This window comes from Canis aureus, chromosome 10 (genome assembly GCF_053574225.1).
Source record: "Canis aureus isolate CA01 chromosome 10, VMU_Caureus_v.1.0, whole genome shotgun sequence".
NCBI lineage: Eukaryota > Metazoa > Chordata > Mammalia > Carnivora > Canidae > Canis > Canis aureus.
In genome coordinates, this window is record NC_135620.1 from 35,059,955 (window position 1) to 35,085,905 (window position 25,951).

Consider the following 25,951-nt stretch of genomic DNA (forward strand, 5'->3'; position numbering starts at 1 on the left):
GCTTTAGTTTCCTGAGGGAATTAATAAGCTTTTTAAAAGAATTCATAGCTGGGGATCCCTGGGTGGCGCAGCGGTTTGGCGCCTGCCTTTGGCCCAGGGCGCGATCCTGGAGACCCGGGATCGAATCCCACATCGGGCTCCTGGTGCATGGAGCCTGCTTCTCCCTCTGCCTATGTCTCTGCCTCTCTCTCTCTCTCTCTGTGACTATCATAAATAAATAAAAATTAAAAAATATATATATAAAAAAAAAGAATTCATAGCTGAAAATGATTAAGATCCAGGAAAAAAATTTATTAACAAATAAAGTCAATATCATCATTCTTGAATTTTAGAATCAAGAGTTCAATTAGAAAATCACTTGGCTATGTGATTCAGGGAAGGGCAAGACCAGGGGAGAGAGGTTGTCTCAGATAAATAAAGGGTTTCAGATTTCACAACTGCAAAGAATTTAGGAGAGTATTTCTTAAATCTCTGAGGTTTGCTGTTTACCTGTGATAAGTTATATAAATAGATCTAACAGATATCTTATTTTTGTCATCTTTTTTGCTACCAGGAAATTCAACATAATTAACTTTTTATTTTTTATTTTATTTTTTTTTTAATTTTTTTTTATTTATTTATGATAGTCACAGAGAGAGAGAGAGGCAGAGACACAGGCAGAGGGAGAAGCAGGCTCCATGCACCGGGAGCCCGACGTGGGATTCGATCCCGGGTCTCCAGGATCGCGCCCTGGGCCAAAGGCAGGCGCCAAACCCCTGCGCCACCCAGGGATCCCCATAATTAACTTTTTAATCATGTCCATTCTTACATCAGACTAAAGGTAAAATTAAGTCCCTTCTCTAGTTTCTATTTTTTCTTAAAAAGTATTTATTTATGATCTTTTATAAATTTCCTATAACACATGCACTGTCCTTACAATATACAGCAGTTTTTTATAAATGAGGAAAGTACACATTTTAAACAAAAAACAAGAAATATACTGAAGTATAATTCATTGTTTTAAAATTTTCTTTTTTAAATTTCATTTATTATTTATTTATTTATCTATCTATTTATTTATTTAAGAGAGAACATGCCCATGTGCGCAAGTAGGGTAAGGGGCAGAGGGAGAGGGAGAGAATCTCAAGCAGACTCCAGGCTGAGCATGGAGCCTGAGGCAAGATTCAATCTCAGAATCCTGAGATCAGAACCTCACCCAAAATCAAGAGTCAGATGTTTAACTGCCAGAGCCACCCAAGCACCCTAATATTCTTTTTTTAATCATCTGGAAGAAGATGGAATTTTTGCAATGTTGTAATTTATTAAACAAATGTTTGAGAAGATATGAGGTTCCTTTCCCTTTTGCTTTACTTTTTTTCCTTCTGTCTATACGAGAAATAGCTTTGTTATAGAAATTAATTCTCTTCTGATGAATTTTATATTGAACAAGCCAATGGAAACAAATTACAGGAACAGAGTCCAAGAGGAAAAATGGAGCTAGAGGTCAAAACTCGTAGTGAGTGGGAAGAATCAATGACTCCCAGTTTTGAAAAGTTAATGAAAATTGGTGCCACCAACTAAGACAAAAGGGATAACAAGCATGAAGAGGAACACAATGAGTTCAATACTGCTGATACCATGCACTAAAACAAGTGAAAACAAAAGCAGAGGGACAAGGTAAGTGTCTGTGGACTCACTGAACTGTACTCACCTCCTCCAAACATTAGGTGGAAGACTGAGTTCAGAGGTGAGGTTTCTAAGGCTAATCTGAAAGATGGACCTCCGTTCAGGGGAAGCACACAACACCTTATAACTCAGATCATCCCCTGGGTTGAAAGGTAAAGTATAATGTAACATACCCCATAGCCAGGGGATGAATAGGCTTGGGTTACCAGTGCATTATTTGGCTGCCCTCATCAGAAACATAAACCGTCTTCACAAGTTTAAGATAAAACAGGAGAGGCCTGATCATTTGACTCAAACAAAACCATCTTAAGTGCATCTGCTATCTTCCCTCTTGATACGGCACGAGTCAAACCCAGCTGGAGACTGCATCTAGAAGGACTGCAGTAGAGTTTTCTGAGACTACCCTTTTCCCTTACACACATTCACTAATATGATCATCTTGTTTTTATGGAAACGCATGATAAAAGTTGCATAAAATCTGCAAATGGTAACTAGACTTGGAGATACTCAGCCAGGAGCAGTACCACCCTGAAACAAGTCCTGAAAGATAATAGCTCTGTGGTATTTGGCTGCCTGTTGATTACTTAATGTAAATTTCCACAGCCAAGAAGAAACAGATCAATCCAAAAATTTTTGTGGCTTTTTTTCCCTTGTATTGTGAAAATACAAAGAAAGAAGCACATAATACAGTCCTCTAATAACACTTTGGGGATCATTTTTAACAAGTGGCCACACATTGGTGAATATTAAAAATGAACTTTGGCACTTTTGTTCCTTATCGTAATATTACCATCACTTTTGTTTCCTTCTTTATGAATATTTTAAACCCCACCCATTCAATGACCCAAACCAGAATAAATCTACTCGAGGCAAAACATGTGTGCTTATCTAAACAATGCAACAAGTATAAAAGATTAAGACAAAGTTCCCACTAAAAACTCAGAATGTTAAAAAAAAAAAAGAACTAGTTTCAATTTCTTTTTTTAACAATATATGTTTGCTTTTCACATTATTCTCCTAGATTCACTGTAAGCATTTGGGATTTCAATAAAAGAAGCTTTTTATTAAGCTTTTTCTAAAGCTTAATATGCACAGAAATGTATTTATTATTTCAAAAACAAATATATAGATCAGACACACACTAAAAAAGGTAAGCAAATTCTATGTAAGATTCAAAGAAAAATGATTTAGCTTTTGTTATAGTGATAATTCTTCAAATGTTTGTCTAATTATCCAATTAGTTAATTGTTAAGCATCTATTATATTTTAGACCTATGCTGGAAAGAATTATAAATGAAAATGTATATTTATAAACATATACTTGCAATGTATAGAAATGTATGTAAGTGTGATGTACATTGTTATTAGTATGAAAATGTAACAAATGGGACCAAGGGTTAAAAACAAATGCTGTAAAAGGGAGGTCCTGATTCACTTATAACTTTTGATGTTTAAGATTCACAGTCAAATACAGATTTCTGAGGAAGGCATTCCTCTATGCAATTAAGCAAAGAAGGGAAGATAGAGAACTCTGCTAACAGTGACTCAGATAATTAGACTGTGCATCCTTCATGGTCTTTCTAAATTTACAGTTGAAAAGAAAAAACTCAAAACAAAAGAAAGGCAGATAACTATTGATTTGGCCTCTTTCTCTTTGTGGAGACTGAGCCTGGTGCTTCTTTGACATGAAAATAATAAATCAACTTTAATTAGTTCTATGAACTGGAATGCAACGCTGCTTACGATGAGGTGAAGGGTTCCATTTCCCCAAATCCCCATTCTGATTCTTTTAACTTGGAGTTTTGCAAAGCCTCTTGTGATATCACCAGCTGCACTCAGGAAAGAGCTATTTGGAGTTCAATATGGAAATGACACCAGAGCTGGAGTGGGAGCTTGTGGAGTTTTACACAATGTCAACCCACCCTTTCTCTGTGGAATAGGAAATCCTGGCAAAATAGACATCCTCTCATAGAAGAATCTCTGCTTTCTCCTTGGAAAATATACAGATAAATAAAAGAACATTCTAGCATGCAGCCATAAGGAATTTGCATTAGGACCCTGCTTGGAAGGATCAAAATATGTATCTTGAATCAGCATTACTGACTGTCCCCGTATGTCTATCTGCACTAGTAGTTAGACAATCCTTTTCTTCATTTTTGTCTAATGATATTTGAAAGTCTATGGTATTCACTGCAGTATGTTAAATAGCCAGTGAAAAGCAAAGTTGAATGGAATGTTTCAAAGTTATCCAGTAAATTTATCCTAAGAAAATAAACAACCTGAATAATTCAAGTAAAAATAAATTCCATTACCACTGTCCTTTCTCATTTACAAGTTTGATTTGCCTGCATTATCCTAACATCTACTATATCACGATCAGAATATATCAAAATGCAACTGTACTGTGTTAGATTTTTACTATGAAGAATAAAACTTAAAGCAGTCTGCTTTTCTGTGTTGGTAAACTCATTTTGGAGTTACTCTAATGAGTAACCTACCCTTATATTCTCCTAATTTGCAAACCAAACAAGTGCAGTCACCTCAAAATTGTGCCAAATTAGTTGAGATATAGTACAGAGGAAACACATGTGAGGTTTCACAAACTTTCAGGATTGCTAAGGGTTCTTTCATCAGCATTTGCCTACTAGTGTTACTTCCATCCCTCTAAAATGCTGCCACTCAACCAAGCAATTCTAAAGGGGGGTTTTATACAATTTTCCTGGGATGATCATTTGATATTTGCAGATCATCAGCTGCAGCATATGAAAACATTGACATCTAGGCATTGACATCTAGGTAGTATTGCTAAGTTTTGTATTCTGTGATGACACATGCCATTATATACAGATGAAACTAAACTGTGCATTTTGTGCTACAGGCACAGGAAGCTCAGCCTTTTCAATGATGAAGGGGTGTTGACCATAGCTTTCTTCAGAAGTGGGAGTACTGTAGTGAAAAAATAATCTGCTACTCTAGCTTGTCACTGAAAGATTATCTGGTTCACTCTGTATTGCATCATCCAGCAGTCAAGAGAAAAGAGATTTTCTTTGCCCCATATCTCTATCTTGCTATTTTCTCTGACAATATTTATTTCACCATATTTCCTAATGCAGCCTAGCACTGGCAAATGATTCCAGGACATAGATTATACATGGAAAAGTAGTATGAACTCTACCAAATTAAGAAATATTTCATAGTGTTTTACATTATACAGTTCTTCATCTTTTCCTGTCTTATTCTCATCCTTCACCTAAGCAAAAGCATAATCCTTCTAAATGCAAGTCTATGCTCTATTGCTTCAAACCTCCCAAGGGCAACACATTGCCACGAAACAAGCACAAACCATTGCAGGGCACACAATCCAACTATTACTTGGTTTACTGCTTATCTTCTCCATTTTTCACTTTATAATCTAGAAATACCAGATTACTATAGTTCTTCAAATGCACCTCATGATGAGTCATGCATGTTGTTGCCCATAATGTTTCCTCAACCTTACAAACCTTGACCTTGCTGACCCATACTTAAGACTTGGTTCACAGGTATCTCCTACAGAAAGCTACCCATGAACCCTTGCTAAACTCCCAACTGAACAATAGGCCCTTCTTGTTGATCTCATAGCACCCTCTGCTGTTTTCTTTTCTTTTTTTTCCTTTTCTTTCCTTTTCTAAAGATTTTATTTATTTATTCATGAGAGACACACAAAGACAGCCAGGGACACAGGCAGAGGGAGAAGCAAGCTCCATACAGGAAGCCCGGTGTAGAACTTGGTCCTGAGGCTCCGGAATCACGCTCTGAGCCAAAGGTAGACTCTCAACCGCTGAGCCAACCAGGCATCCCTGATGTTCTCTCTTATAGAATATAGTGGGTTTTCCTCATCTTTCCTTCTTAAGATATCATGAACTCTTTGAGGTCATAGACAAATGTGTCATCAGTATTTCATTTATCTCTCTGCTGTCTTCTTCCCTACCCTTGTCTCCACCTTCCAAGATGGGAATGGATGAGAGAGAGAGAGAGAGAGAGAGAGCAGAGACTGAGATAAATATCTAGAGAGAGGATAGTGACACCAAAGGAATTCTACAGCAGAACAACTTTGTCAAAATAAAAACAAACTCCATTACAGGAGACTGTTTGGGTATGTCTCTGCAATTTGAAAAGAATAAAATTAACACAACACTCAGTAAATGTTCATGGGATAACTTCCTGGTGAATGACAAATATTCTTTCTGCATCCACAGCATGCTGTTTCCTCCTCCAATTGTTTTTCTCACCTGGAATATATTCCAATTCTCTAGGTCCATTCAGACTTAACTCTTTAAGTCTGGGTCAAATCCTATTGTCTCTATAAAGGCTTTTTCAATTACTCCATAAAACATTATTTTTATCATCTCTACAACTCTAGAATAGTAACTTTTATTCTTACCATTCATAAATATTTTTGAGCCTTAATTTCAAAAAAATGTCTGATTGAACATATTGTTAATTGTGTTGTGACAAAAACCACTGATATTCATAATGTGTTGACAATAAATAGAATTAGTGTGTAATTAAATGTTTTTCTCATTTCTTTAATTTCATTTCTCTTTCATTTAAAATATTCCCAAATTTATGCAGAACAATTGGTTAGATTTGAATATATTTTACTTGTTTTATCTAACTCATATGTTCTTATAAAAAAAAACTGGATTTGCAAGTGTTTGAAGGTAGATAAAGGAGCTCCATAAGCTGGGAAAAGCTTACTTCCTATAAACTAAATTATTTTATGTTCTAATTTGCCACAAATTCTCCAGATGACTTTGGGAAAGTGTATTTCCTCTTTAGATTTTAGATTCCTCCTTGTAAAATGAAGCCCAAGATGACAGAGCAATCTTTCTAAATACAAATGTTCAAAGTGTGCAAACCTGTAACTATTGATTTATGAAACTTGTCATATGTATGTGTAGATAAAATTCACAATAATTAAGTATAAAAATATACATGTAAAGTGTCTAATACTGTGAATGAGACAATTTTAGAAACAATAAATAGTAAGCACTGCTGTTATTATTCTTTTTACTTATTTAAACAGATAATGCAGTGACATTGTTCAAAAATCATATTCATATATACATACATTATATACATAAATCAAATATATAAACACATATATACATAAATCAAATATATGTATGTATGTATACATGTATACTTACATATATAAACACACATGCATCATCTCAACTAGGTCTCTGAATCAATGTTTATAAAAACAAAGTGAATAATGATAGGAAAAGACATGGACAAATAAATAAGATTTACTGTGAGTAAAAGAAAATGGAGCATATCGTTTTTCTGTGATGGGGAGACAGACCTCTTGGGACATCTTTCATACAGAAATTGAATGCCTGGGATCCCTGGGTGGCGCAGCGGTTTGGCGCCTGTCTTTGGCCCAGGGCGCGATCCTGGAGACCCGGGATCGAATCCCACATCGGGCTCCCGGTGCATGGAGCCTGCTTCTCCCTCTGCCTATGCCTCTGCCTCTCTCTCTCTGTGACTATCATAAATAAATAAAAAAAAAAAAAAAAAAGAAATTGAATGCTTTGTTGCCACATGATGAGAAGAAAAAACTTTATTTCTTAGATTTCTTTAGGGTTGTGCAAACTCTTCTTTAGTTAAATTTCCTTTCCATGGCTATAAGAGGTGATAAGGGCTATTGAATCTTTTGGGAGATTCTGGGTCATGCTATTTCTAACAGTTAAGCTCACTTAGATCTATACTTTATATAGCACAGAACGTACCTCATCAATTATACTTGCTTATATGACCGTCTACTCCCTCAAACTGAGTTTACACGTATTGCCAATACTCAGTACCTTGCTAAACATATAGTAGATAATAAATGCTTACTGAGAAAACATACTTGATGAGTCTGCTTATGCAAGGAGCTTGAATGCAACTTCAATTTGGAATGAAATAGAATGCACCACGTTTTAAGGAAAGTTAGCAACTGGAAATCATTATAAGTCATATATATGATTTGCATGCTACTTTCTCATAGGACAAACAACCTGAGGCAGTGCTGGAAACTGAGCAGTATTAAGAGCAGAAATATTAAATTTGTTCTTTAAGGTGAGATTTAACAGAGAAGCATAATTTCAGAAAGGACTCTTATGTTCTTGCCCTGATCCTTTCAATATTTTTAAAAATCTGAGGAAAAATACACATTTTAATAAGGTGCTTCACCCTAGGTGCTACTATTGATAATTTAGATTTATTATTACTTTTCATTTATTCACTACTAATAGGATTTAGTTCTGTTTTTTAGGTAAACTCTATCCTCAACATGGGGCTCACACTCACAACCCCAAGATCAAGAGTTGCACTCTCTATCAATTGAGCCAGCTAGGCACACAAGACTTAATTCTTAACTATAAAATTTGCTGTACTGTTCATCAGAATTTTTTTTCAGAAAAATAGATTGTTACTTCCTGAGTGTGTTTCAGCCTTAATAGATTTGTAGTCATGATCTGGATTACTTACAAAGTAGGAAGAATAGACAAATTGAGAATTCCTGTATAATTTTTTCCTCTTTGATTCTGGCTTGTTTATAACTGCTTGGTTTACTCTTAGGGTGACATTGCCAGATCTAAGCATCTTCACATGAAATGAAAATAGACTTCAATCAAAGTTAAAGCAGGAGGAAATGACTTTCCCTTAAGTCATTACTTTTTACTTCTGTGATTCCATGTTTTCAACTTCCTGTGGGATTGGCAATACAGTGCATGATGTTTATCCTTGTTTCTTACATCTCTGAGAGCCTTATAAGGTTTTACATAAATATATTCTAGGCTGGTTGGTTGGTTATAAAGAAAACATACTCCTAAAAAGGCTAATCTACCATTTCTATCTACTACTTAAAGTAGTCTCAGCTATTTAGAACAATACTTGGCCTTGCCAAACACAGGGCTTCTAATATTTTAATTGAAAGTTTAATGTTGCCTGACATTGTTTTGATATCACTCAAAGATCCAGTCAAGGAAAATACATAATTGTTTTAGCTTCAAGACACAGGCTTAGAGAAAAAGACATTTGTAATTATTACTATCTTGCCAGAAATTTGAATTCTAATTTTTCACCCATCTCCAATGTGTAAGTCAATTCACCTTTTTGTGAGGCATTGTTTTCTTATCCAATAGGATTGTGCCCAGCTAGCTATCTTCAGAGAGGACTACAATAGCAAGTTTTACAGAGGAGTCACATGACTACTGGCTATGAGGAAATGCCTGGGCTTCTGCCCTCACTCAGAGTCCATTCACTGAAATGTTGATTCAGCTGGACTCTCTTAAATACCTAAATCCAATAAACTTCTGAATGTCAGAAGGGCTGTGGCTTTTTAGTCAAGAGAAACCTGAGAGTGAAAGGGAAAAAACGTGCGGGCTGGTTTGGGGAGCACTGTCTCCACTCCCATCTTTATAGTGGGGCATTTTTGTGGTTTACAAGAGAAGTTAAACCACTAGTCTGGCAGAGAACTGCCATTCTACATTGATTTGTGCATCAGGAGTTTCTTTGGCACAGAAATAGTCACTTATATGGATTTTAATTTCCATATCCTTGCACATTACTCTTTAATTATTTATAGGAATCTGCCACAGTCTGTCCATAATTTTGTTTAGGCCATATTGTTTGGTTGGTCAAGTTTATCTTTTCTGTCCTCTGTTCTTCCAAACTCTCACTCCTCTGGGAGCATCCTAATTTCTTTCCTAGGCTCTCAGACACTCCATTCCTTTATTTGGAGAGGAAGAACTTCAAGTTCTGTTGGTGTGGATGGATAAGGGTTATGAGGAAGCCAGAAGGGTTTTCGTGCTAAGTTAATAGAATCCAAAGAGTAAATAGGGGAGAATTTTCCCACACTCATGACTTATTTTCTACATGTGCAAATGTTTAAGTTACAGGTGGTAAATTCAGAATGTACAACCAAAGGCAAATCTCCTAAATTTCCCACAGTCAGACTTCACCAAATTCAATGATTTAGGAGTGTTTACTTGTCTAGTTAGTTAATTGGTTAGTTATATGTAAAACTAATATCTCACTTACCAAAAATTATTGAGTAAACATATCTTATGTTAGACAGACCTGGGCAAAACTCCTAGCACTGTCACTAACTAGATTTTTTAATATGAACAAGTTTAGTTTACCACATTAACATTCTGCACCTTATCTTTCTCTTCTAGAAAATGGGAAATAATTCTGGCCTCTTAGATGTGAAAGAAATCTAGAAGTGACATCTATCAAGACATTGAAAGTTTTTTTTTTTTTTTTTATCAGATTAACAAGGCAGGAACCTCTTCTGCTCCTATGGGTCCATGTGGAACCTGAAACTTGGCTGATGGAAACAACTTTCCAATTTAGAAGACTATTTTTTGAAAATTATAATAGCGCCTAGCAAGGTTGCTGTGAAGTACAAATAAGAACACAAAGTGCTTTACAGTGTATCTGAACAGTGAGCTCTTAATGTTAACCTTTGATATTTATGATGTTAATAACTACAGTAATGAAAATTAGCTGTGATGCAGATACCTGGGCCATAATCCAAATGCAATTAGGTTCCTAGTCAGTTTTAACACCTGGGAATAGGACCTTGGTGAGATCATCATAGTTTGGAGTTTGGCCCCTAGCATGCTGGCCCAGTAAACACACCATAGGTCACTACTATGGGATGATTCACAAACACCAAACTCACAAGCAATAGATTTAACAGTTTACAGGGAGAAATGCAGTTATCATACACAAAGGTCCTACTATTCATAGTTTAATTTGGCAGAAAAATATCAGGGTAAACTGAGGCTCATAAGGGAGAAAAATCAAAATCAATGTAGGAAGCTGGCTAATCTTAAAGATGAAAGTTATCCCACTTTGTTAAGCTGATGAATCCATAGGCACTGTTGGAATTAATTTACCATATGGAACATAAGGACAAGGTAACACATAGGGGAGCCTAGACACTGTTGTAACACATTGCCACTGGGTAAGACTATCCTCCCCCCCCCCCCCGCCCCTGTCACCTTTTTCTTTTAGAGAGAAAGAGAGAGAGAATTAGAGAGAGAATGTGCATGAGCAGTGGGGGCAGAGGGAGAGGGAGAGAGAGAATCTTAAGCAGGCTCCATGCCCAGCTCAGATTGGGGCTCAATCTCAGGACTCTGAGATCTTTACCTGAGCTGAAATCAAGAGTCAGATTCCTAACTGATTGAGCCACTCAGGTGCCCCTCCCTCTGTGGTGTTCTTCAGGTTGACAAATTCTCTTCTGTTGTCACTTCATTGTTTCTTCCTTTCTTTTAGCCTTCCTTTCCTTTTGTTTTATGTGTTTTTCTTTCTTGAGTTTTTCTTCCTCTCATTTTTTCTACTTTTAGTGAAATTTTACTTTTTATTTTTATTCCAGTACAGGTAACACACTGTGTTGTATTTGTTTCACGTGTGCAATATGGAGATTCAACAGTTCTACTTAGAGCTCATCAGCTGGTTTGTCCTCTGCCCCACTCCACCCACCTACCCTCTGGAAACCATCAGTTTGTTCCTATAGTGAAAGAGTCTGTTTTATAGTTTGTCTCTTTTTTCTTTGTTCATTTGTTCTGGTTTTTAAGTTCCACATATGCGTGAAATCATATGGCATTCAACTTTCTCTGACTGATTTATTTCACTTAGCATTATACTCTCTACCTCCATCCATGTTGTCACAAATGGCAAGATTTCATTCTTTTTTATGACTAATATTCCGTACACACAGACACACACACATACACACACACACATATACACACACAGACATATTCCATTATGTATATACACACTTCAAGGAAAGAGAAGCACAAATCTTTAAGGACAGTTAGTGTTCTTTGCTACCAACATCTACAAATCTTCAGGAAAAAGGCTACTGGATTTATAAATGTATGGAATTTGAAAGTCAAAGGAAGGGCTGAGTTTTTTACTGTATTGAAAATGATTTGTGGAAAGCAGCAGTTCAGCTGGAATTAGAAATTGAAAAGCAAAGAAGGCCATGGAATTGATTGTACCTGCTGCAGACATGACAGACATTTGGAATCCAGGTCTTTTGAAATCTTGGTATTTTGGAATTGGGCTCTTATGACAATTTCACCTATATAGGTATATAAACTGTTAAAATTCATCAGAATGAACACTGTATGTGTAAACTGGGTCACAAGAAAAATTTTTTTAAATGGACATGTGTTGTATTTAATCCTCAAAGTCACCCTATGGGAAAACCACAGATCATCATATTTTAAAAATTTGCCACATTAGGCTGTGTACGGAGCTTACAATAACCTACATTTTTTAAATGATAATTTTATATTATATTCATTCCCTCTCCCATAGGGCAAGAGCACAGATATCTCCAGGCAATTGCTGTGGAAGAAAAGTAAGCAATCTATAGGTTATGTGGGCAGAGTACTGGTATCTAGACTCTGACCCAGGGAAGAAAGTACTGAGGCAGCACAACTGTCGTTTATTTTTAAGAACAACGACCTACCAGGCATTGGAATCCAAGTCTTTTGAAGTCTCAAGCATCAATCATCTTAGCTTATAAGTCATCAGTAAGATCAATATTTCTATTATTCAGCCTTCAGCTAGATCCTCAGTTACATCTATCTGAGACAAGGAAAGTACTAAAGCAAAAGCTAAATTGCAGGCACCACCAGAGAGCCACAGACCCTTATTTGAGGAAGAAACAAAATATCAGAGAGCCACTGGAGGATAATCCAGACTTCCAAAATTAGCAGGCAATAAACTGAAAAGTCCAGATATTGTTCTCTATCATCTGTCAACAAGATGCACTTTTCTTTCTGTTTTTTTTTCAAGTCTCTAATTTTCAAGGATTAGTGTAAGATTACAACAGGTAGTGAGTTTTAATTAAAAATAGATGAAATAGATTGGTATATTTGAAAAAGGAACAGGTCAGCAATACTTAATAAAGTCAATTATTCCTGATATTTTCTTTTAATTCTATAAACGTACACTGTTTTCTGGCTAAGCTTTATTATATTATCTTGTATTTTTAATGTAACATATGTAGTTATAAATATATTTCATGGACCCATTCTATAATTATAGCCATAAATGATTTTTTGGAGGTCTATATTAAACAAAAATGTTATATATATCTAAATCTTGATAGTATGTTGCTGTTAACTAAAGTCAATAATGTTGTAGAAGGTTTACTACCTAATTAAGAAAAGATAGTGTTTCAAGCAGGAAAAGCAATCACAAATTCAGATTCTTTTGGAGCAATAGTAGGAGAGGAGGCCACTTCAGAAATGTTACTTATGAAGGAAAGAAAAGATCACATCAGTTCTCTCAAAAGGGAACTATTTTGTTAAGATGGTAAAAGAGCCTAGCTGTATTAAGAGGCAAGATCCAGGAGTTCGCTTGGTGGTGATTAAACGTGGATTATTTAACCATGTAAAACAGAAACGTGTATTAAAACCCCAAACATGTATACTATATACAATATTTAAAAAACCAAAGCCCTAGCAGCTAAAAATAGCTGAGTATTTGATGAACAGATGAGGTTAAAACTTTTATAAAAATTAAGTGAGAGATATGCAATTTATTGTTATTTTTTTCTTTTTTCTATCATGTATTTTCCCCTTATTCTCCTTGTTACAGAGTAACTAAATCACCAATTATGGAATGTTTCTCCTGAGCAAGGCATTCTGCAAGCCACCCAAGAGCTCTTTGTGTTGTTGGGGCTGGGAAGTGGGAGAAAATAAATATATTTAAAAATGAGTGGCTAGACAAGACTTAAGAAGTTCAAGACTATAGGTGAAATACCATAGGTAACCCCACACCATCATCTGAAGAATCCCTACATGTTGGTGTTGGCAATTCAGAGGTGCCAGTGATCACTTTGACCTTGGATAATTCATTTAATTTTCATTTTAATTTATTTGGTATTGAAGCGTAATGTAGCTATATGAAGATGAAAAGACTTTAAGTATTCAGTTCTATGAATTTTGAAAATTGAATACACCCATGAAATCACCAGCAAAACTAAACATCAAGTATTTCCATCACTCTGGAAAGACCTTGTGGGGTACCTGGACAGCTCAGTGGTTGAGTGTCTGCCTTTGGCTCCGGTCATGATTCAGGGGTCCTGGGGTCAAGTCCAGCATCAGGCTCCCTATAGGGCTCCCTCTGCCTACGTTTCTGCCTCACTCTGTGTCTCTCATGAATAAATAAATAAAATCTTAAAAAAAAAAAAAAAAAAGACCTCTCATGGCTGGTTCTATCCAATTCCATCTCTTCTATCCTGTCCTCAGAGGCAGCAATTTTCTGATTTCTACCATCATAAAATAGTCTTTCCTATTCTTGGACTTTATATAAATGGGATCACAGAACATGACCACATTTTTTTTAAGAATTTATTTATTTATTCATGAGAGACACAGGAAGAGAGGCAGAGACACAGGCAGAGGGAGGAGAATCAGGCTCCATGCAGGGAGCCTGATGTGGGACTCGATACCAGGAATCCAGGATCATGTGCTGAGTCGAAAGCAGAAGCTCAACCACTGAGTCACCCAGGCGTCCCACATGACCACATTTTATATTTAAAATATAAATATTATAAAATATTTTATTTATTTATTTATGTAGAAAGCAAGAATGGGGAGTGGGGAGGGGCAGAGGGAGAAGGAAAGAATCTCAAGCAGACTCTGCACTGAGCATGGAGCCAGATAGGGGGCTCGATCTCATGACCTTGATATCATAACCTGAACCAAAACCAAGAGCTGGATGCTTAACTGACTGAGCCATCCTTCTTTGTATCAACAAAAGGTTTCTCAGTTTCATCCATCCATGTTGTTGTGTATATTAATATTTTGCTCCTTTCTAATACTGAGTAGCTACACTATTATTAGTTTCTGTCCAATGAAATTACACACAATCAAATCCTAACAATATTAATTTTTGATTGCAATAGAACAAATAACCACAAACTTTATTATCTCACAGTTCTTTAGATTACATTTAGGCTCACGTAGTCTGCTCAGGGTCTTAGAAAACCTGAACCTAGGGATGCACCTGCTGGGCTCTCATTTGGAGGCTCAAGGAAGAATTCACTCCCTTGGGTAATTGGAAGAATTCAGTTCTTTGTGGCCGTGGGTCTGAGGTTCTCATTTCCTGGCTAGCAGTCAGCCAGGGACCCCTTTTGGCTCCTAGACAACATCTACACTCCTTGTAATTTGGCCACGTTTAAGCCAACAATAGTACATCAAATCCTTCCTGTGCTTAAACTCTGATTTTCCCTCTGCCTTCTTCTAACACCAACTGGAGAAAGGTCTCTACTTGCAAAGTCTCATATGGCAATCTCCCCTTCTTAAGGTCAATTTTGCCATATAAGGTAACGCAATTGTGGGAGTCATATCACTATCACAGGTTCTATAAATTAGAGGGTGGGAAATCTCAGGGGCCCTTTCTAGAAATTCTGTCTACTATATTAATTAAAATCATCCTGTCAGATTTATTTACATAATTGCAAAGTGGTGGAGGAGTGAGCAGCAGGCAGCAAAGGTTGGCAGTGTAGGCCAGAGAGCAATCCCTCTCCTGGGGACAGGAAGGAGAACGCCACACCCAAAAGAAATCCCGGAAATACGTGGTATGTTTGACCATTTGTAAAATAATAGAAAGATTTACAATTCTATTGGAGACTTTTGGAATACTTAATTATAAAATGATAAGAGCATAGAAAACTAAACAAGCCAGAAGAAGAAGGAAAATACCAAACAAGTTTTACAGGAAATGAAATATAATAACCAGAGCACAATATCTAGCTAAGCTATAAACCACACTTACATAATCATATTGTATAGATGTTAAGTACTGATTACCAGATTATGGCTTATTTTTATTGGAAAAATGGAAGAAAGGGAAAGGGCATGCATGATATTAAGACTGCTAAGAGCTAACTTCCCTAACTTTATCAAATACACAGAAATTGGTAAATAAAAAAAATGTGTAATTTAGAAATGTGAACATAAATAACAGAATAACTTAAAAGAATTTGAACAAGTGGTGATGAGGTAGGACCTCTTCCTTTCCATTATAAAATTTATAGTATTTGAAGCTTGAAGCTAGAGCTTTAAAAATACAAACTATTCCAAAGGAACATAGTATTTATGCAAATGTTTTTATGTTCTAATAGTTAGCCAAATACATTTAACTTAAAATCTAACCAAAGAGATGAATTTTTTGTACTCAAAGGTTTTAAAGAATTGTGTTAGTTTTGGCAATCTTATATTAAATTTTGCTGTTATTAATAATTAAACTAATTTTAAGTCACCTCAACAGAATCACCTCTTTTGACTTCTTTCACTTCTCTGCAATCATATCAGATTACAGAGGGCTGGGTAAAGGAAGAGAGGAGCCTAAAAACTGCAGTGAAATTGTAGAAGAATCAGGTTATCATGTGAGGTTATCACCAAACTTGTGGAACCAAAATATGAAGTCTTTTTAGCCTTAATATTTAAAGTAAGTGCTTCAGAAGTTACACACACTTTGAGCACTAAATTCTAGACTTTATCCATCTTCTGTGTCAAGTTCCATAAGTAACAACAAATACAGGTGTTCTCTAACTTGGGACTTCATGAAGCCAACACAAGGATTTGTCTAGAATGAGCAAACCTCCACACATTAAAGAGAACTACAGGTGTGTCTTACTAATACTTGTATACATGCAATGAAGGAGAGTCGATTCATTGGTACAGGACACATCAAACTCCAGTTTAACCTCACCAAGTAACTGATGACAGCTCTCAACACTTTTCTGAGAGAGTAATTCCACTCGTATGTGGATCCTCTTTGTTGTGTCCTAGTCTCCTGTTACAAATACTCTCTGTCTGCACTGGTATGACTGCAACTTGCCTCATAACCCTTATAATGATCAAAGTCGGCCTCTAACCTGAGTTCATTAACCCTGCAAATGACTGCCTCTGTGCTATGGACCCCAGTCTTTAATCTTCACACTGCACAGCCTTATAAAAGCTCTGTCTATTCTTTAGAATCATTATGCTGTGGGATGAGGCATTTTTTTACATATCACCATCAAGCATTCCCTATGCCAAAAGACTTAGGATGTTACCATTGAATCTTTTCTCATGTGGTATCTTGTGGTAGCATGAAGTTTCCTGATTATGTGGTATGTATATAAATATATATTTATATATTTATCATACATATTTAGAAAATACATATACATGTATGTATATAGATATACTTTTCTTTTTTTTTTTAAATTTTTTTTTCTTTATTTATTTATGATAGTCACACAGAGAGAGAGAGAGAGAGGCAGAGACACAGGCAGAGGGAGAAGCAGGCTCCATGCACCGGGAGCCCGACGTGGGATTCGATCCCGGGTCTCCAGGATCGGCCCCGGGGCCAAAGGCAGGCACCAAACCGCTGCGCCACCCAGGGATCCCTAGATATACTTTTCATCTAATTTCCTAAATCACTTTGTTTGTAATTATATATAGGTAATTTACATAACATATATATTTAATTTAATAAATAAATATTGAGAAGCTGTTTTATGTTAGGCTCTGTAATGATGAATAAAATGTGATTTCTGAGTCAAGAAGCATAGAGCTGGGAAGAGAAAGACGAGCTAGGATGTAGAGTTTTTGTTTTTGTTTTATTCAGAGAAAGCAGGGAGGAGGGAGAGGGACAAGCAGACTTTGTGCTCAACATGGAGCCCAACACAGGACTCAAAATCTCATGACCCTGAGATCACAACCCAAGCCAAAATCAAGAGTTGGATGCCTAACCGACTGAACAAATGGGTGCTCCTAGGATGTGGTTTTATTTTATTTTATTTTATTTTTAGGATTTATTTATTTATTTATTCACGATAGACATAGAAAAAGAGAGGCAGAGACAGAGGAGGAGGGAGAAGCAGACTCCATGCCAGGATCCCGACGTGGGACTCGATCCCGTGACTCCAAGACCGTGCCCTGGGCCCAAGGCAGGCGCTAAAACGCTAAGCCACCCAGGGATCCCAGAGAGACAGCTTTCTGACTAGGTCAGAGATTGACCCAGATCATCATTTCAAACAAAAGAAGTTCTTTGATTTAGGGGAAAAAAAAATCCACATTATTTTTTTCTAGCCTCTTACCCTTTCAAATCAGTTCCATGGAACTCTCAATTCACAAACTTTTCTCCCTTTCTTCTTGGCATGACATTTGAACCTAGACTTTTAGGGGGTTGTGAAGAGATAGTTCACTTTAAGGCAATACCTATTTCCTTAGTCCTGAATCAGCTGTTCAGAGGACTGACTTTGGTGTAAAGATTCTATCCAGCATTTATTGGCCATTCCAAAGCATTAAAAAAATAACAAACAGAACACTCCAATGTTTTACCTTAGCATACGACCCCATAGACTTGCTTTCTTATGTTTGCTCTGATGCCCTCAGTAATATAGAAGTGATACCACAATATTGGGAAAAGATCTCATTTTCATTTTCTAGCTTTCTTTAGCCCCTAGATGCAAAAAATGGCATCTTTAAGGTTTTCATCACAAAATCTCTTAGCCCTCAAGAATGAACTAAATTTTAAAAATTACTCCATATTTTACAAATATGTAAAAATAGAAAACATTTACTCTATAAACTCTAAAATGCCAGAAATGCCATTGGAGCAGTACGTGTGTGAACACTTATTTTCCCAAGGTTGAATACTCTGCCAACTGGTGCCTGTCAAAAGAATTTAGTGTAGTTCACTGGAAGATGATAAACAGAACTCACTTATTTTGCTCCAACCCAGAATAACAAGTAGCAGGGAAATGTGTATAAAATGAGTCCAAAATTAAGAAAAATGAAAAAGGAAAAAGGTGCCTAACTTACCCACACTCTGCTGCTAAATGAAATGATGCTGGGAAGTAACATAGACCTATCCAAAGCAACTAGATTTCATTTATAAAATTTCATTTAAAATTATCTCCATACTCCAACCTTATCATGCTCAGGTGAACACACAGGACTTAAATTGGAAGGCGCAAAATCTCTAAAGCTTTATCTTGGTTTGTATCAAAAGTCTTAAATATGCTTAGTGTCATGGAGGCTAAGAGAAATTCCTTTTAAAATGTTTATGTACCTACCAAGGTGACTCAGATGCAACTGGATCACATCCCAGTGGCAACACTGAGTAGCTAAGGAAGAGCTCCTAGAGCAGCAGTCCAGGTCAGGATGAATAGGGCAATGGCAAATCTCAAGGGATGAGAGAAAAAGAAAGAGAAGAGCAGAAGTAAGGCACAGATTCCTTTTGAAGAGTCAATGCTAACTCTGGCCAAGGAGAAAATCAAACAACATCTCTGGGATGCTTATAGACTAGAAAAGGAATAGATCCATGGCCAGGGAAAGATGAACCTGGATGAGATACCAGATAACAACAGATATTTTTATATATGTAATATATGATTTACAGGAAGTTCTAGAACAGGCAAAACTAATATAAGATATGATTAGGCTATTCTAGAGCTATTCTTCTATGGAACATAAATGGAAAAGTTAAGAATTTAAACCTTGTGGTAAAGACGTACTGAAGTAATAACAGAAAGACCATTTCTTTCACAAATTTATCTAAAACAATCAGTCATGTATAATTATTAGACTATTTTGCTAAGAATAGATGCCCTCCAGTGATGAGAAATAGGTAAGGTCTTAACCCCATTAAGAGATCTAAATTCTGTTATTTTATTAAAGTCATTCATGAACGACAGTCACAGTCAAAATTGTTCTACAAACTGTTCCATCAGCTAAATGAAGTCTCTGCTTTCTCTGCTTTGGGTGTCCTTTGAACCTATCTTATAAAAGACGTGACTGATGACTGAAACAATATTTGAGCATCTCCTGAGCATCAACTGTTTCATCTTATACATGGATTCAAACAAGAATGTTCTGAATCACTCTCACCAGAGTCTAGAGAATTATGTCCTGGTGGTTTACAGGACCAGATAAGATTGGAGTTTCCCACCTGTTTCGAAGACTCTGAATTCTTAGTTGGGTCCTTTCCCCACCTCAGTATTTTCAATGTCTCTCTCCTTGTCTCCTTGATTAGCCACTTTTAAAGGAATGCTTCCCTGAACCAAACATGACTATATCACATATGCCTTTTGAATGATCTAAAAACATGTGCCTTTATTGTGCTTATTACAGCTAAAATTTTGCATTTATTGTGTGATTTTTTTAAATTAATATCCTCCTCCTCCAGTAAACTCTCATATTGTGACAGCAGAGAAATGCTTTTTTTTGTTAATTTGTATACTTCAGAGTGCTCAGTACATTTATTATTTGTTAAATAAATCTTAATAAATTAATGATAGTAACATAAAGAGTAAATATATGAATAAACAAGAATAACTGAATAAGTGAATGGGTGAGTGAATGAATGATAGTCTCCTCTGTTCTTGAGATTAAAAATCTCGATTTTCTGCCTGAAGGAAGGGATGGAGCAGCACTCAGTTCATCTAAGAGGTGTAAAGGCTGCATTCCTAGGACACAAGTCATAACTAAGAATCCAAGCTCCTAGGAAACAGGTTGACAAAGAGGTGGCAGTAATGATGGCAGTAATGATGGCTGCTAAGAGTGACTGCCAGGGATGCCAATGCACAGCAACAACACAAGAGTGGTGTAGGGACCAAGAAGAGAAGATGCCTGATATTTGAAAAGTATTTTTAGATATTCATATTCACAGGGTGGAAGAGGTGCTTCTCTCAGTTGGTGAGTCTCCAAGGCACTGGGGTTCCAGAAGTTACCCTAGTAAAGATCCAGCCAGAGATACAGACTTTGCCTCTTTGCTATCTTGAGTACTATATGCATGGTTATATGCTATAACAGTTTCATTTGTTGAGCTGTACTTTGGAGAAGGAATTTCCAAATTAAAGTCAAGGAGCAGGTGGGAGTGAACAGTGCAGACAGAAGTAAAGTGGCTTAGACCTTTGGCTTCAAAGTAGATGAGTTTTTTCAACAGTTTTATATTTTGTCATGTATCACTTCCAGCAGAATGTAAGCTTCATGAGAGCAGAAATATTTGTCTATTTTGTTCACTGCTCTTTGCCCAACACATAAAACTGTGTCCAGTACATGGGGATATTCAATAAAATGTTTTGAACACATAGTCAAGGTTTTATTGAAAAAAGGATTTCATTATTTCTTAATATAAGGTTTTGTTCATACAAAATATTTTCCAGAAAATATGGCTTATCATTTTTGAAGGATTAGTCTTCAAGCTGAATTACATTCATCAGTCTCACCACCAATTTTTAAGGACTCATATAGAGTCACCATTATTTAGTCAGAAGAATCCATCAATAAAATCCATCTTCACAGTATTTAGAATACCAATGTCCTCTGTTTTTAGTTTCATCTTGCTGAAAAGATAAACGGAGGTCACCTAGTGTGTAGTCTAAGTTATTGCCTTCGTGGTAGAATCAAGTTTTATTTATTTATTTTTAAAGATTTTATTTATGTATTTATTCATGAGAGACACAGAGAGAAAGAGAGAGAGAGAGAGAGAGAGAGAGAGAGGCAGAGACACAGGCAGAGGGAGAAGCAGGCTCCATGCAGGGAGCCCGTCGTGGGACTCTATCCTGGGTCTCCACAATCATGCCCTGGGCTGAAGGTGGCGCTAAACCGCTGAGCCACCCGGGCTGCCCAGAATCAAGTTTTAAATGTGAGCTCTGTTATTTCCCAGTAATTTGTGGTTCATTTTCTGATATATTTTTTTTTATTTCTTTATTTTAGAGAAGGAGAGATAGAGAAAGCAAAGGGAGGAGCAAAGGGACAGGGAGACAGTCTTAGGTAAAATCCACACTGAGTGCAGAGCCCCATACAGGGCTCAATCTCACAACCTCGCTATCATGACCTGAGCCCAAACCAAGAGTCAGACACTTTACATGCTGTGCCACCCAGGTGTCCCATTTTCTGCTATTTATTTTAAAATCTATATGAAACAATTGCATCAGACTACAACAAGATGTGGCATATGCCAGCCTTAACAGGGAGGAGATAGGGAAGGCATCTACTGAATACAATACATATGGGACACCTGTTTCATTTAATCTCCAATACAATTGTATTACCTACATGGAATTCTACTAGATCTACCAAATATTAACAACAAAGCCAAATAAAATTTCGCAGGTTGGCTCACTCAATCTTTTTGATACTCTGATATCAGAGGAAGGAAAGATGCTTGAAAAGCTGCTTGATTTTTATTACGTTGCTAGAGTTAATGACAATATTAAATGGATAAAAAGCATATTTACCTTTCCCCTTAATAACAGTTAAACTTAGAGTAATTAGTGAGTTTCTTAGTTCCAAATATTCATGTCCCAGTTTTATCTTCTTTTAAAGTTTCTAGGCATACAAAAATACTAAATAGTATCACATACTATACCATCTGCTGAACCTTAATTTAATGTGAAATCTCCATTGCTAGACCAGACTTCTCTGATACTTAATATATGCAATCAAGTCAATAAATGGTACACAGAATTCACAGTTAATAACCATTCAGGAACTTAAGTTAATGAAATGCTTCTGCATACGTAAGTGAAAATAATAAAGAAAGAGTTGTGGGAAGATGAGGCAGCAGTGGCATGGCTTATTCTTTCTTTCTTTAGTTCTCCTACATAAAAACAGAGTGAATATGATAGAAAAAAATTCCATGGTCAACATCTTCAACAAACCTATGTGACAAGGAATGACCACAGACTGAAAAACACAAATAGAAGGGAACAAACCAGCAATAGATAGAAGGTAGAGTATCAGTGACAGCAAAAAAATTGCAAACAGAAGGGAAGGAACCTCAAGAGGTGTGAGAATCAGAGAACTGGCAAAATGCCATTAGACATTGCTAGAATCTCAATGACCATTCAGAGAAAGGCAGCAGTAACTGGGAGAGGATACTGGGGTTCCAATTTGCAGGCTAGAGCAAGGGGGCCTCGGGAAATTCTGATGGGTAGTCTGAGTCTGGAGCTGAAAACTTCCTAAAATTAATGAACTGACATACCGTCCCAGGATAATGTCCCTTAATCTGAAAAGACTGTCTGGAACAAAAGTCAAACTAAATACTTACAGAAATGATCATATCAAACAGGGAGAATAAATCCCAAATAAAAAGGACAAGATAATAAAAAAATGAACGTTTCAGAAAATATAGGATCATATATTTTATTATTACTTTGTAAATAGAAATTCATGAGCTGCTCTGTTGATTATATAAGTTGAAGTTTGGCCAGCCTAAATTTTAAAGTGCTGTATTTGTAAACAAAAAACTTATTTTGAGGGCACCTGGTGGCTCCAGTGAGTTAAGCATCTCACCCTTGATCTTAGCTCAGGTATAGATCTCGGGGTGGTGAGGTCAAGCCCCGCACTGGGCTCTACGCTGGGCCTGGAGCCTAATTAAAGCAAAAACTTGTTTTGAAGACTTTGTGAAAAAATAAATATAAAGCACTTGATTAAAAATTTCATATCATTGTATAATGAATAACTGCTCTATTTATTAACAAGTTTTAATATTGATAGTATATTACTTTTAATACTCATATTATTTTATATCATATAACCAATATTTCCAATATTTAATTAACAATTTCATGTGGTGTTCAGATGATAATAGTGTGGCTATTTGGGGATAAATAAAACATATCGCTAAAATTATTTTTACTAATTTCTTTTTTATTTTTAATGTGGCTACTTGAAAATTTAAAATTATGTATGTGCTTCATTCTAACAGAATACAAATGATAGGAAACAAAGAAAGGAAGGAGAGAGATATAGGCTGAGAGCCCACAGATTTCAAGCAAATAGGAGACATCAATCAATAACATTATGTTTGGGTCACATTATAAATAAATATCATTAGAAAGCAATGTGGAAATATAAACACTCAATAAAGATTGACATTAAGGGGGGCTAGTTACTGATTAGAACAGAATGCTTGCCTTTTACCGGTATGTTTGGAAATATTTATAGATAAAATGACATGATATCCAGAGGGGCTGAGAGAAGTGAGTGGGAGTCCAAAATAAAACAGACTGGCCATGAGCTCATCATGCTCAAGTGAGTGTGAGTACACAGATTTGCTATACTCTTCCAACTTGGATGATGTTTTAAATTTTCCATAATAACAAGGTAAAGCACAAAGAAAAAGAAACAAATCTACTATAGATTGCAAAACACTATAGGCAAATCAAGGTGGCTCTAGAAGGTATAAAATAAAGAAAAAAGGTCAAAGGAAGCCTCTCTTTCTGTAACACTAGTACTAAGATGAAGATTGCAGGAGGCTTAACCATAGCTGGTCAGTTTTTCCATTTATGGAATGTTCTAAATTTTTATAAACCATCTGGAGAGCAAGGATTTGGCTAGATTTCCATCCCACTGTAATAATGAGACATTTATTGAGAAATAATGTCAAAAAGAGCAGCTTTTAATGTGGTTATATGCATACACCAGAAACTGAACCACTTAAAGCAGTCTTTATCTCAATTTACAAAAACAAACACATAAAATAATGCCGATAATGATGTCCGATGATTCTGGTCATATAGTGTAAAACCAAAATTGTCACTCTGGGAGCATCTTGGCTATAAGGTTATGCTATAATATTGCCAACTATTTACTTTTTAGTAATTAGAGAACCTAGGAAGGAATATTAGTAATGATGATTCATTTTTAATATTCAGCAATGCTAAGAGGAAACAGAAATAAGCTAGTTTGAGAACAGCATTTTGAAAATGGGGAAAATTTGTGAAAAACTGTAATAAGCAGAGTAGATTTCAAAGTTTTCACTTTTCTATTTGAATTTTCATTTTTTTATAAATACACATAATTTCTATGATTCTCGTGGTATTATAAACTAGGGTCAAATAGCATAGTTTGCTCCGGCCTCTCTTTTTATTACAGTCTACCTCCATTTTAAAAACAGACTATGGCCACCAAATGATCAGGAAAGGTAGATAAGGATGGGAGAAGTTATAAAAATATTTACTGTTCATAAGGTCAGACAATATGAGACTTTTAACAACCTTATGAGTTATGTAAGTATTTATTTATGTTTTATTGGCAAAGAAATTATAGAATAATGATCTCCTGGTACTTCAATTACCTTAAGAAATCTTTATCAAGGGATGCCTGGGTGGCTCAGCAGTTTAGCGCCTACCTTCAGCCCAGAGCATGATCCTGGAGACCTGGAATCAAGTCCCACATTGGGCTCCCTGTGTAGCCTGTTTCTCCCTCTGCCTGTGTCTCTCCCTCTCTCTCTGTCTCTCATGAATAAATAAATAAAATCTTTAAAAAAATAGAGAAATCTTTATCAAGTACTTACTATTTGTGGGCACAGCCAATGGTGTTGAAGATTCAAAGAATATGACATTGTACCTGCTTTCAATTTGCTCACAGTTTACTGGGCAAGGCAAGCCAAAGAGGAACTGAGTAGAGAATATGGCATGATAAGGCTTGGGGAAGCACAGATGATGCCTGCTGGCCCTTCCACGAACCAAGAAAACTTCTGAAGTAAGGTGAGACATTCAGCTGGGCTAAGGAGAGTGGGGCACCCCTTGCCCACTTGGTAGAGGAGGGAAAAATGACCAGGTCTAAGCAAAAACAACAGTGAGTCCACTCTACTAAGGAAAAAAATCCATGAAAATAAATGACAGTCAGGGCAAGAACCCAAGACAAAAAGTGGAAAACAGAAAGGCATAAAGAACAAGAAAATGCGGATAAAGAAATAAAGATAAAGAAGGAGTCCCTTATGCTCATCTTGTGAGCATTTGTCATGGACTGATTATTTAATCAAAGGGAAGAAAACATTTTTAAAGATTTTATTTATTTATTCATGAGAGACACACAGAAAGAGGCAGAGACACAGGCAGAGGGGGAAGCAGGCTCCATACAGGGAGCCCGACGTGGGACTCGATCCCGGGTCTCCAGGATCAGGCCCTGGACTGAGGGCAGCGCTAAACCACTGAGCCATCTGGGCTGCCCCAATCAAAGGGAAAATTTAAAAAAAGAAAAAACCTCATTTGCACCAACTTTGGCCTCCCTCAGTGTGCCTGGTTACTAAGTAATAAGCCATTTTCATAATAAGCAATCTCTCTTCATCCTTCCAAACATTACAGGCATAGCTAGGGTGTTAGGGAAGATGAAACAGCTGTTTCCTTGGTGTGACTCCCCGCCGGTGAACAATGTTCTCATGCGTGCGGCTAGGCGCAAGGAGGCCAGACACCTCCCCTGTTCTCACTACA

At 36.5% G+C, this 25,951-nt stretch overlaps 1 long non-coding RNA gene across 1 annotated transcript; it reads left to right on the forward strand.

Moving 5' to 3' along the window:
* The first annotated feature begins 647 nt into the window (after positions 1-647).
* Positions 648-12,560, forward strand: LOC144321646 (uncharacterized). The gene is made up of 4 exons (XR_013387239.1): positions 648-820; positions 1,430-1,656; positions 2,687-2,815; positions 9,970-12,560. It is a non-coding gene; the product is annotated as an uncharacterized LOC144321646 (long non-coding RNA).
* Positions 12,561-25,951: the final 13,391 nt, after the last annotated feature.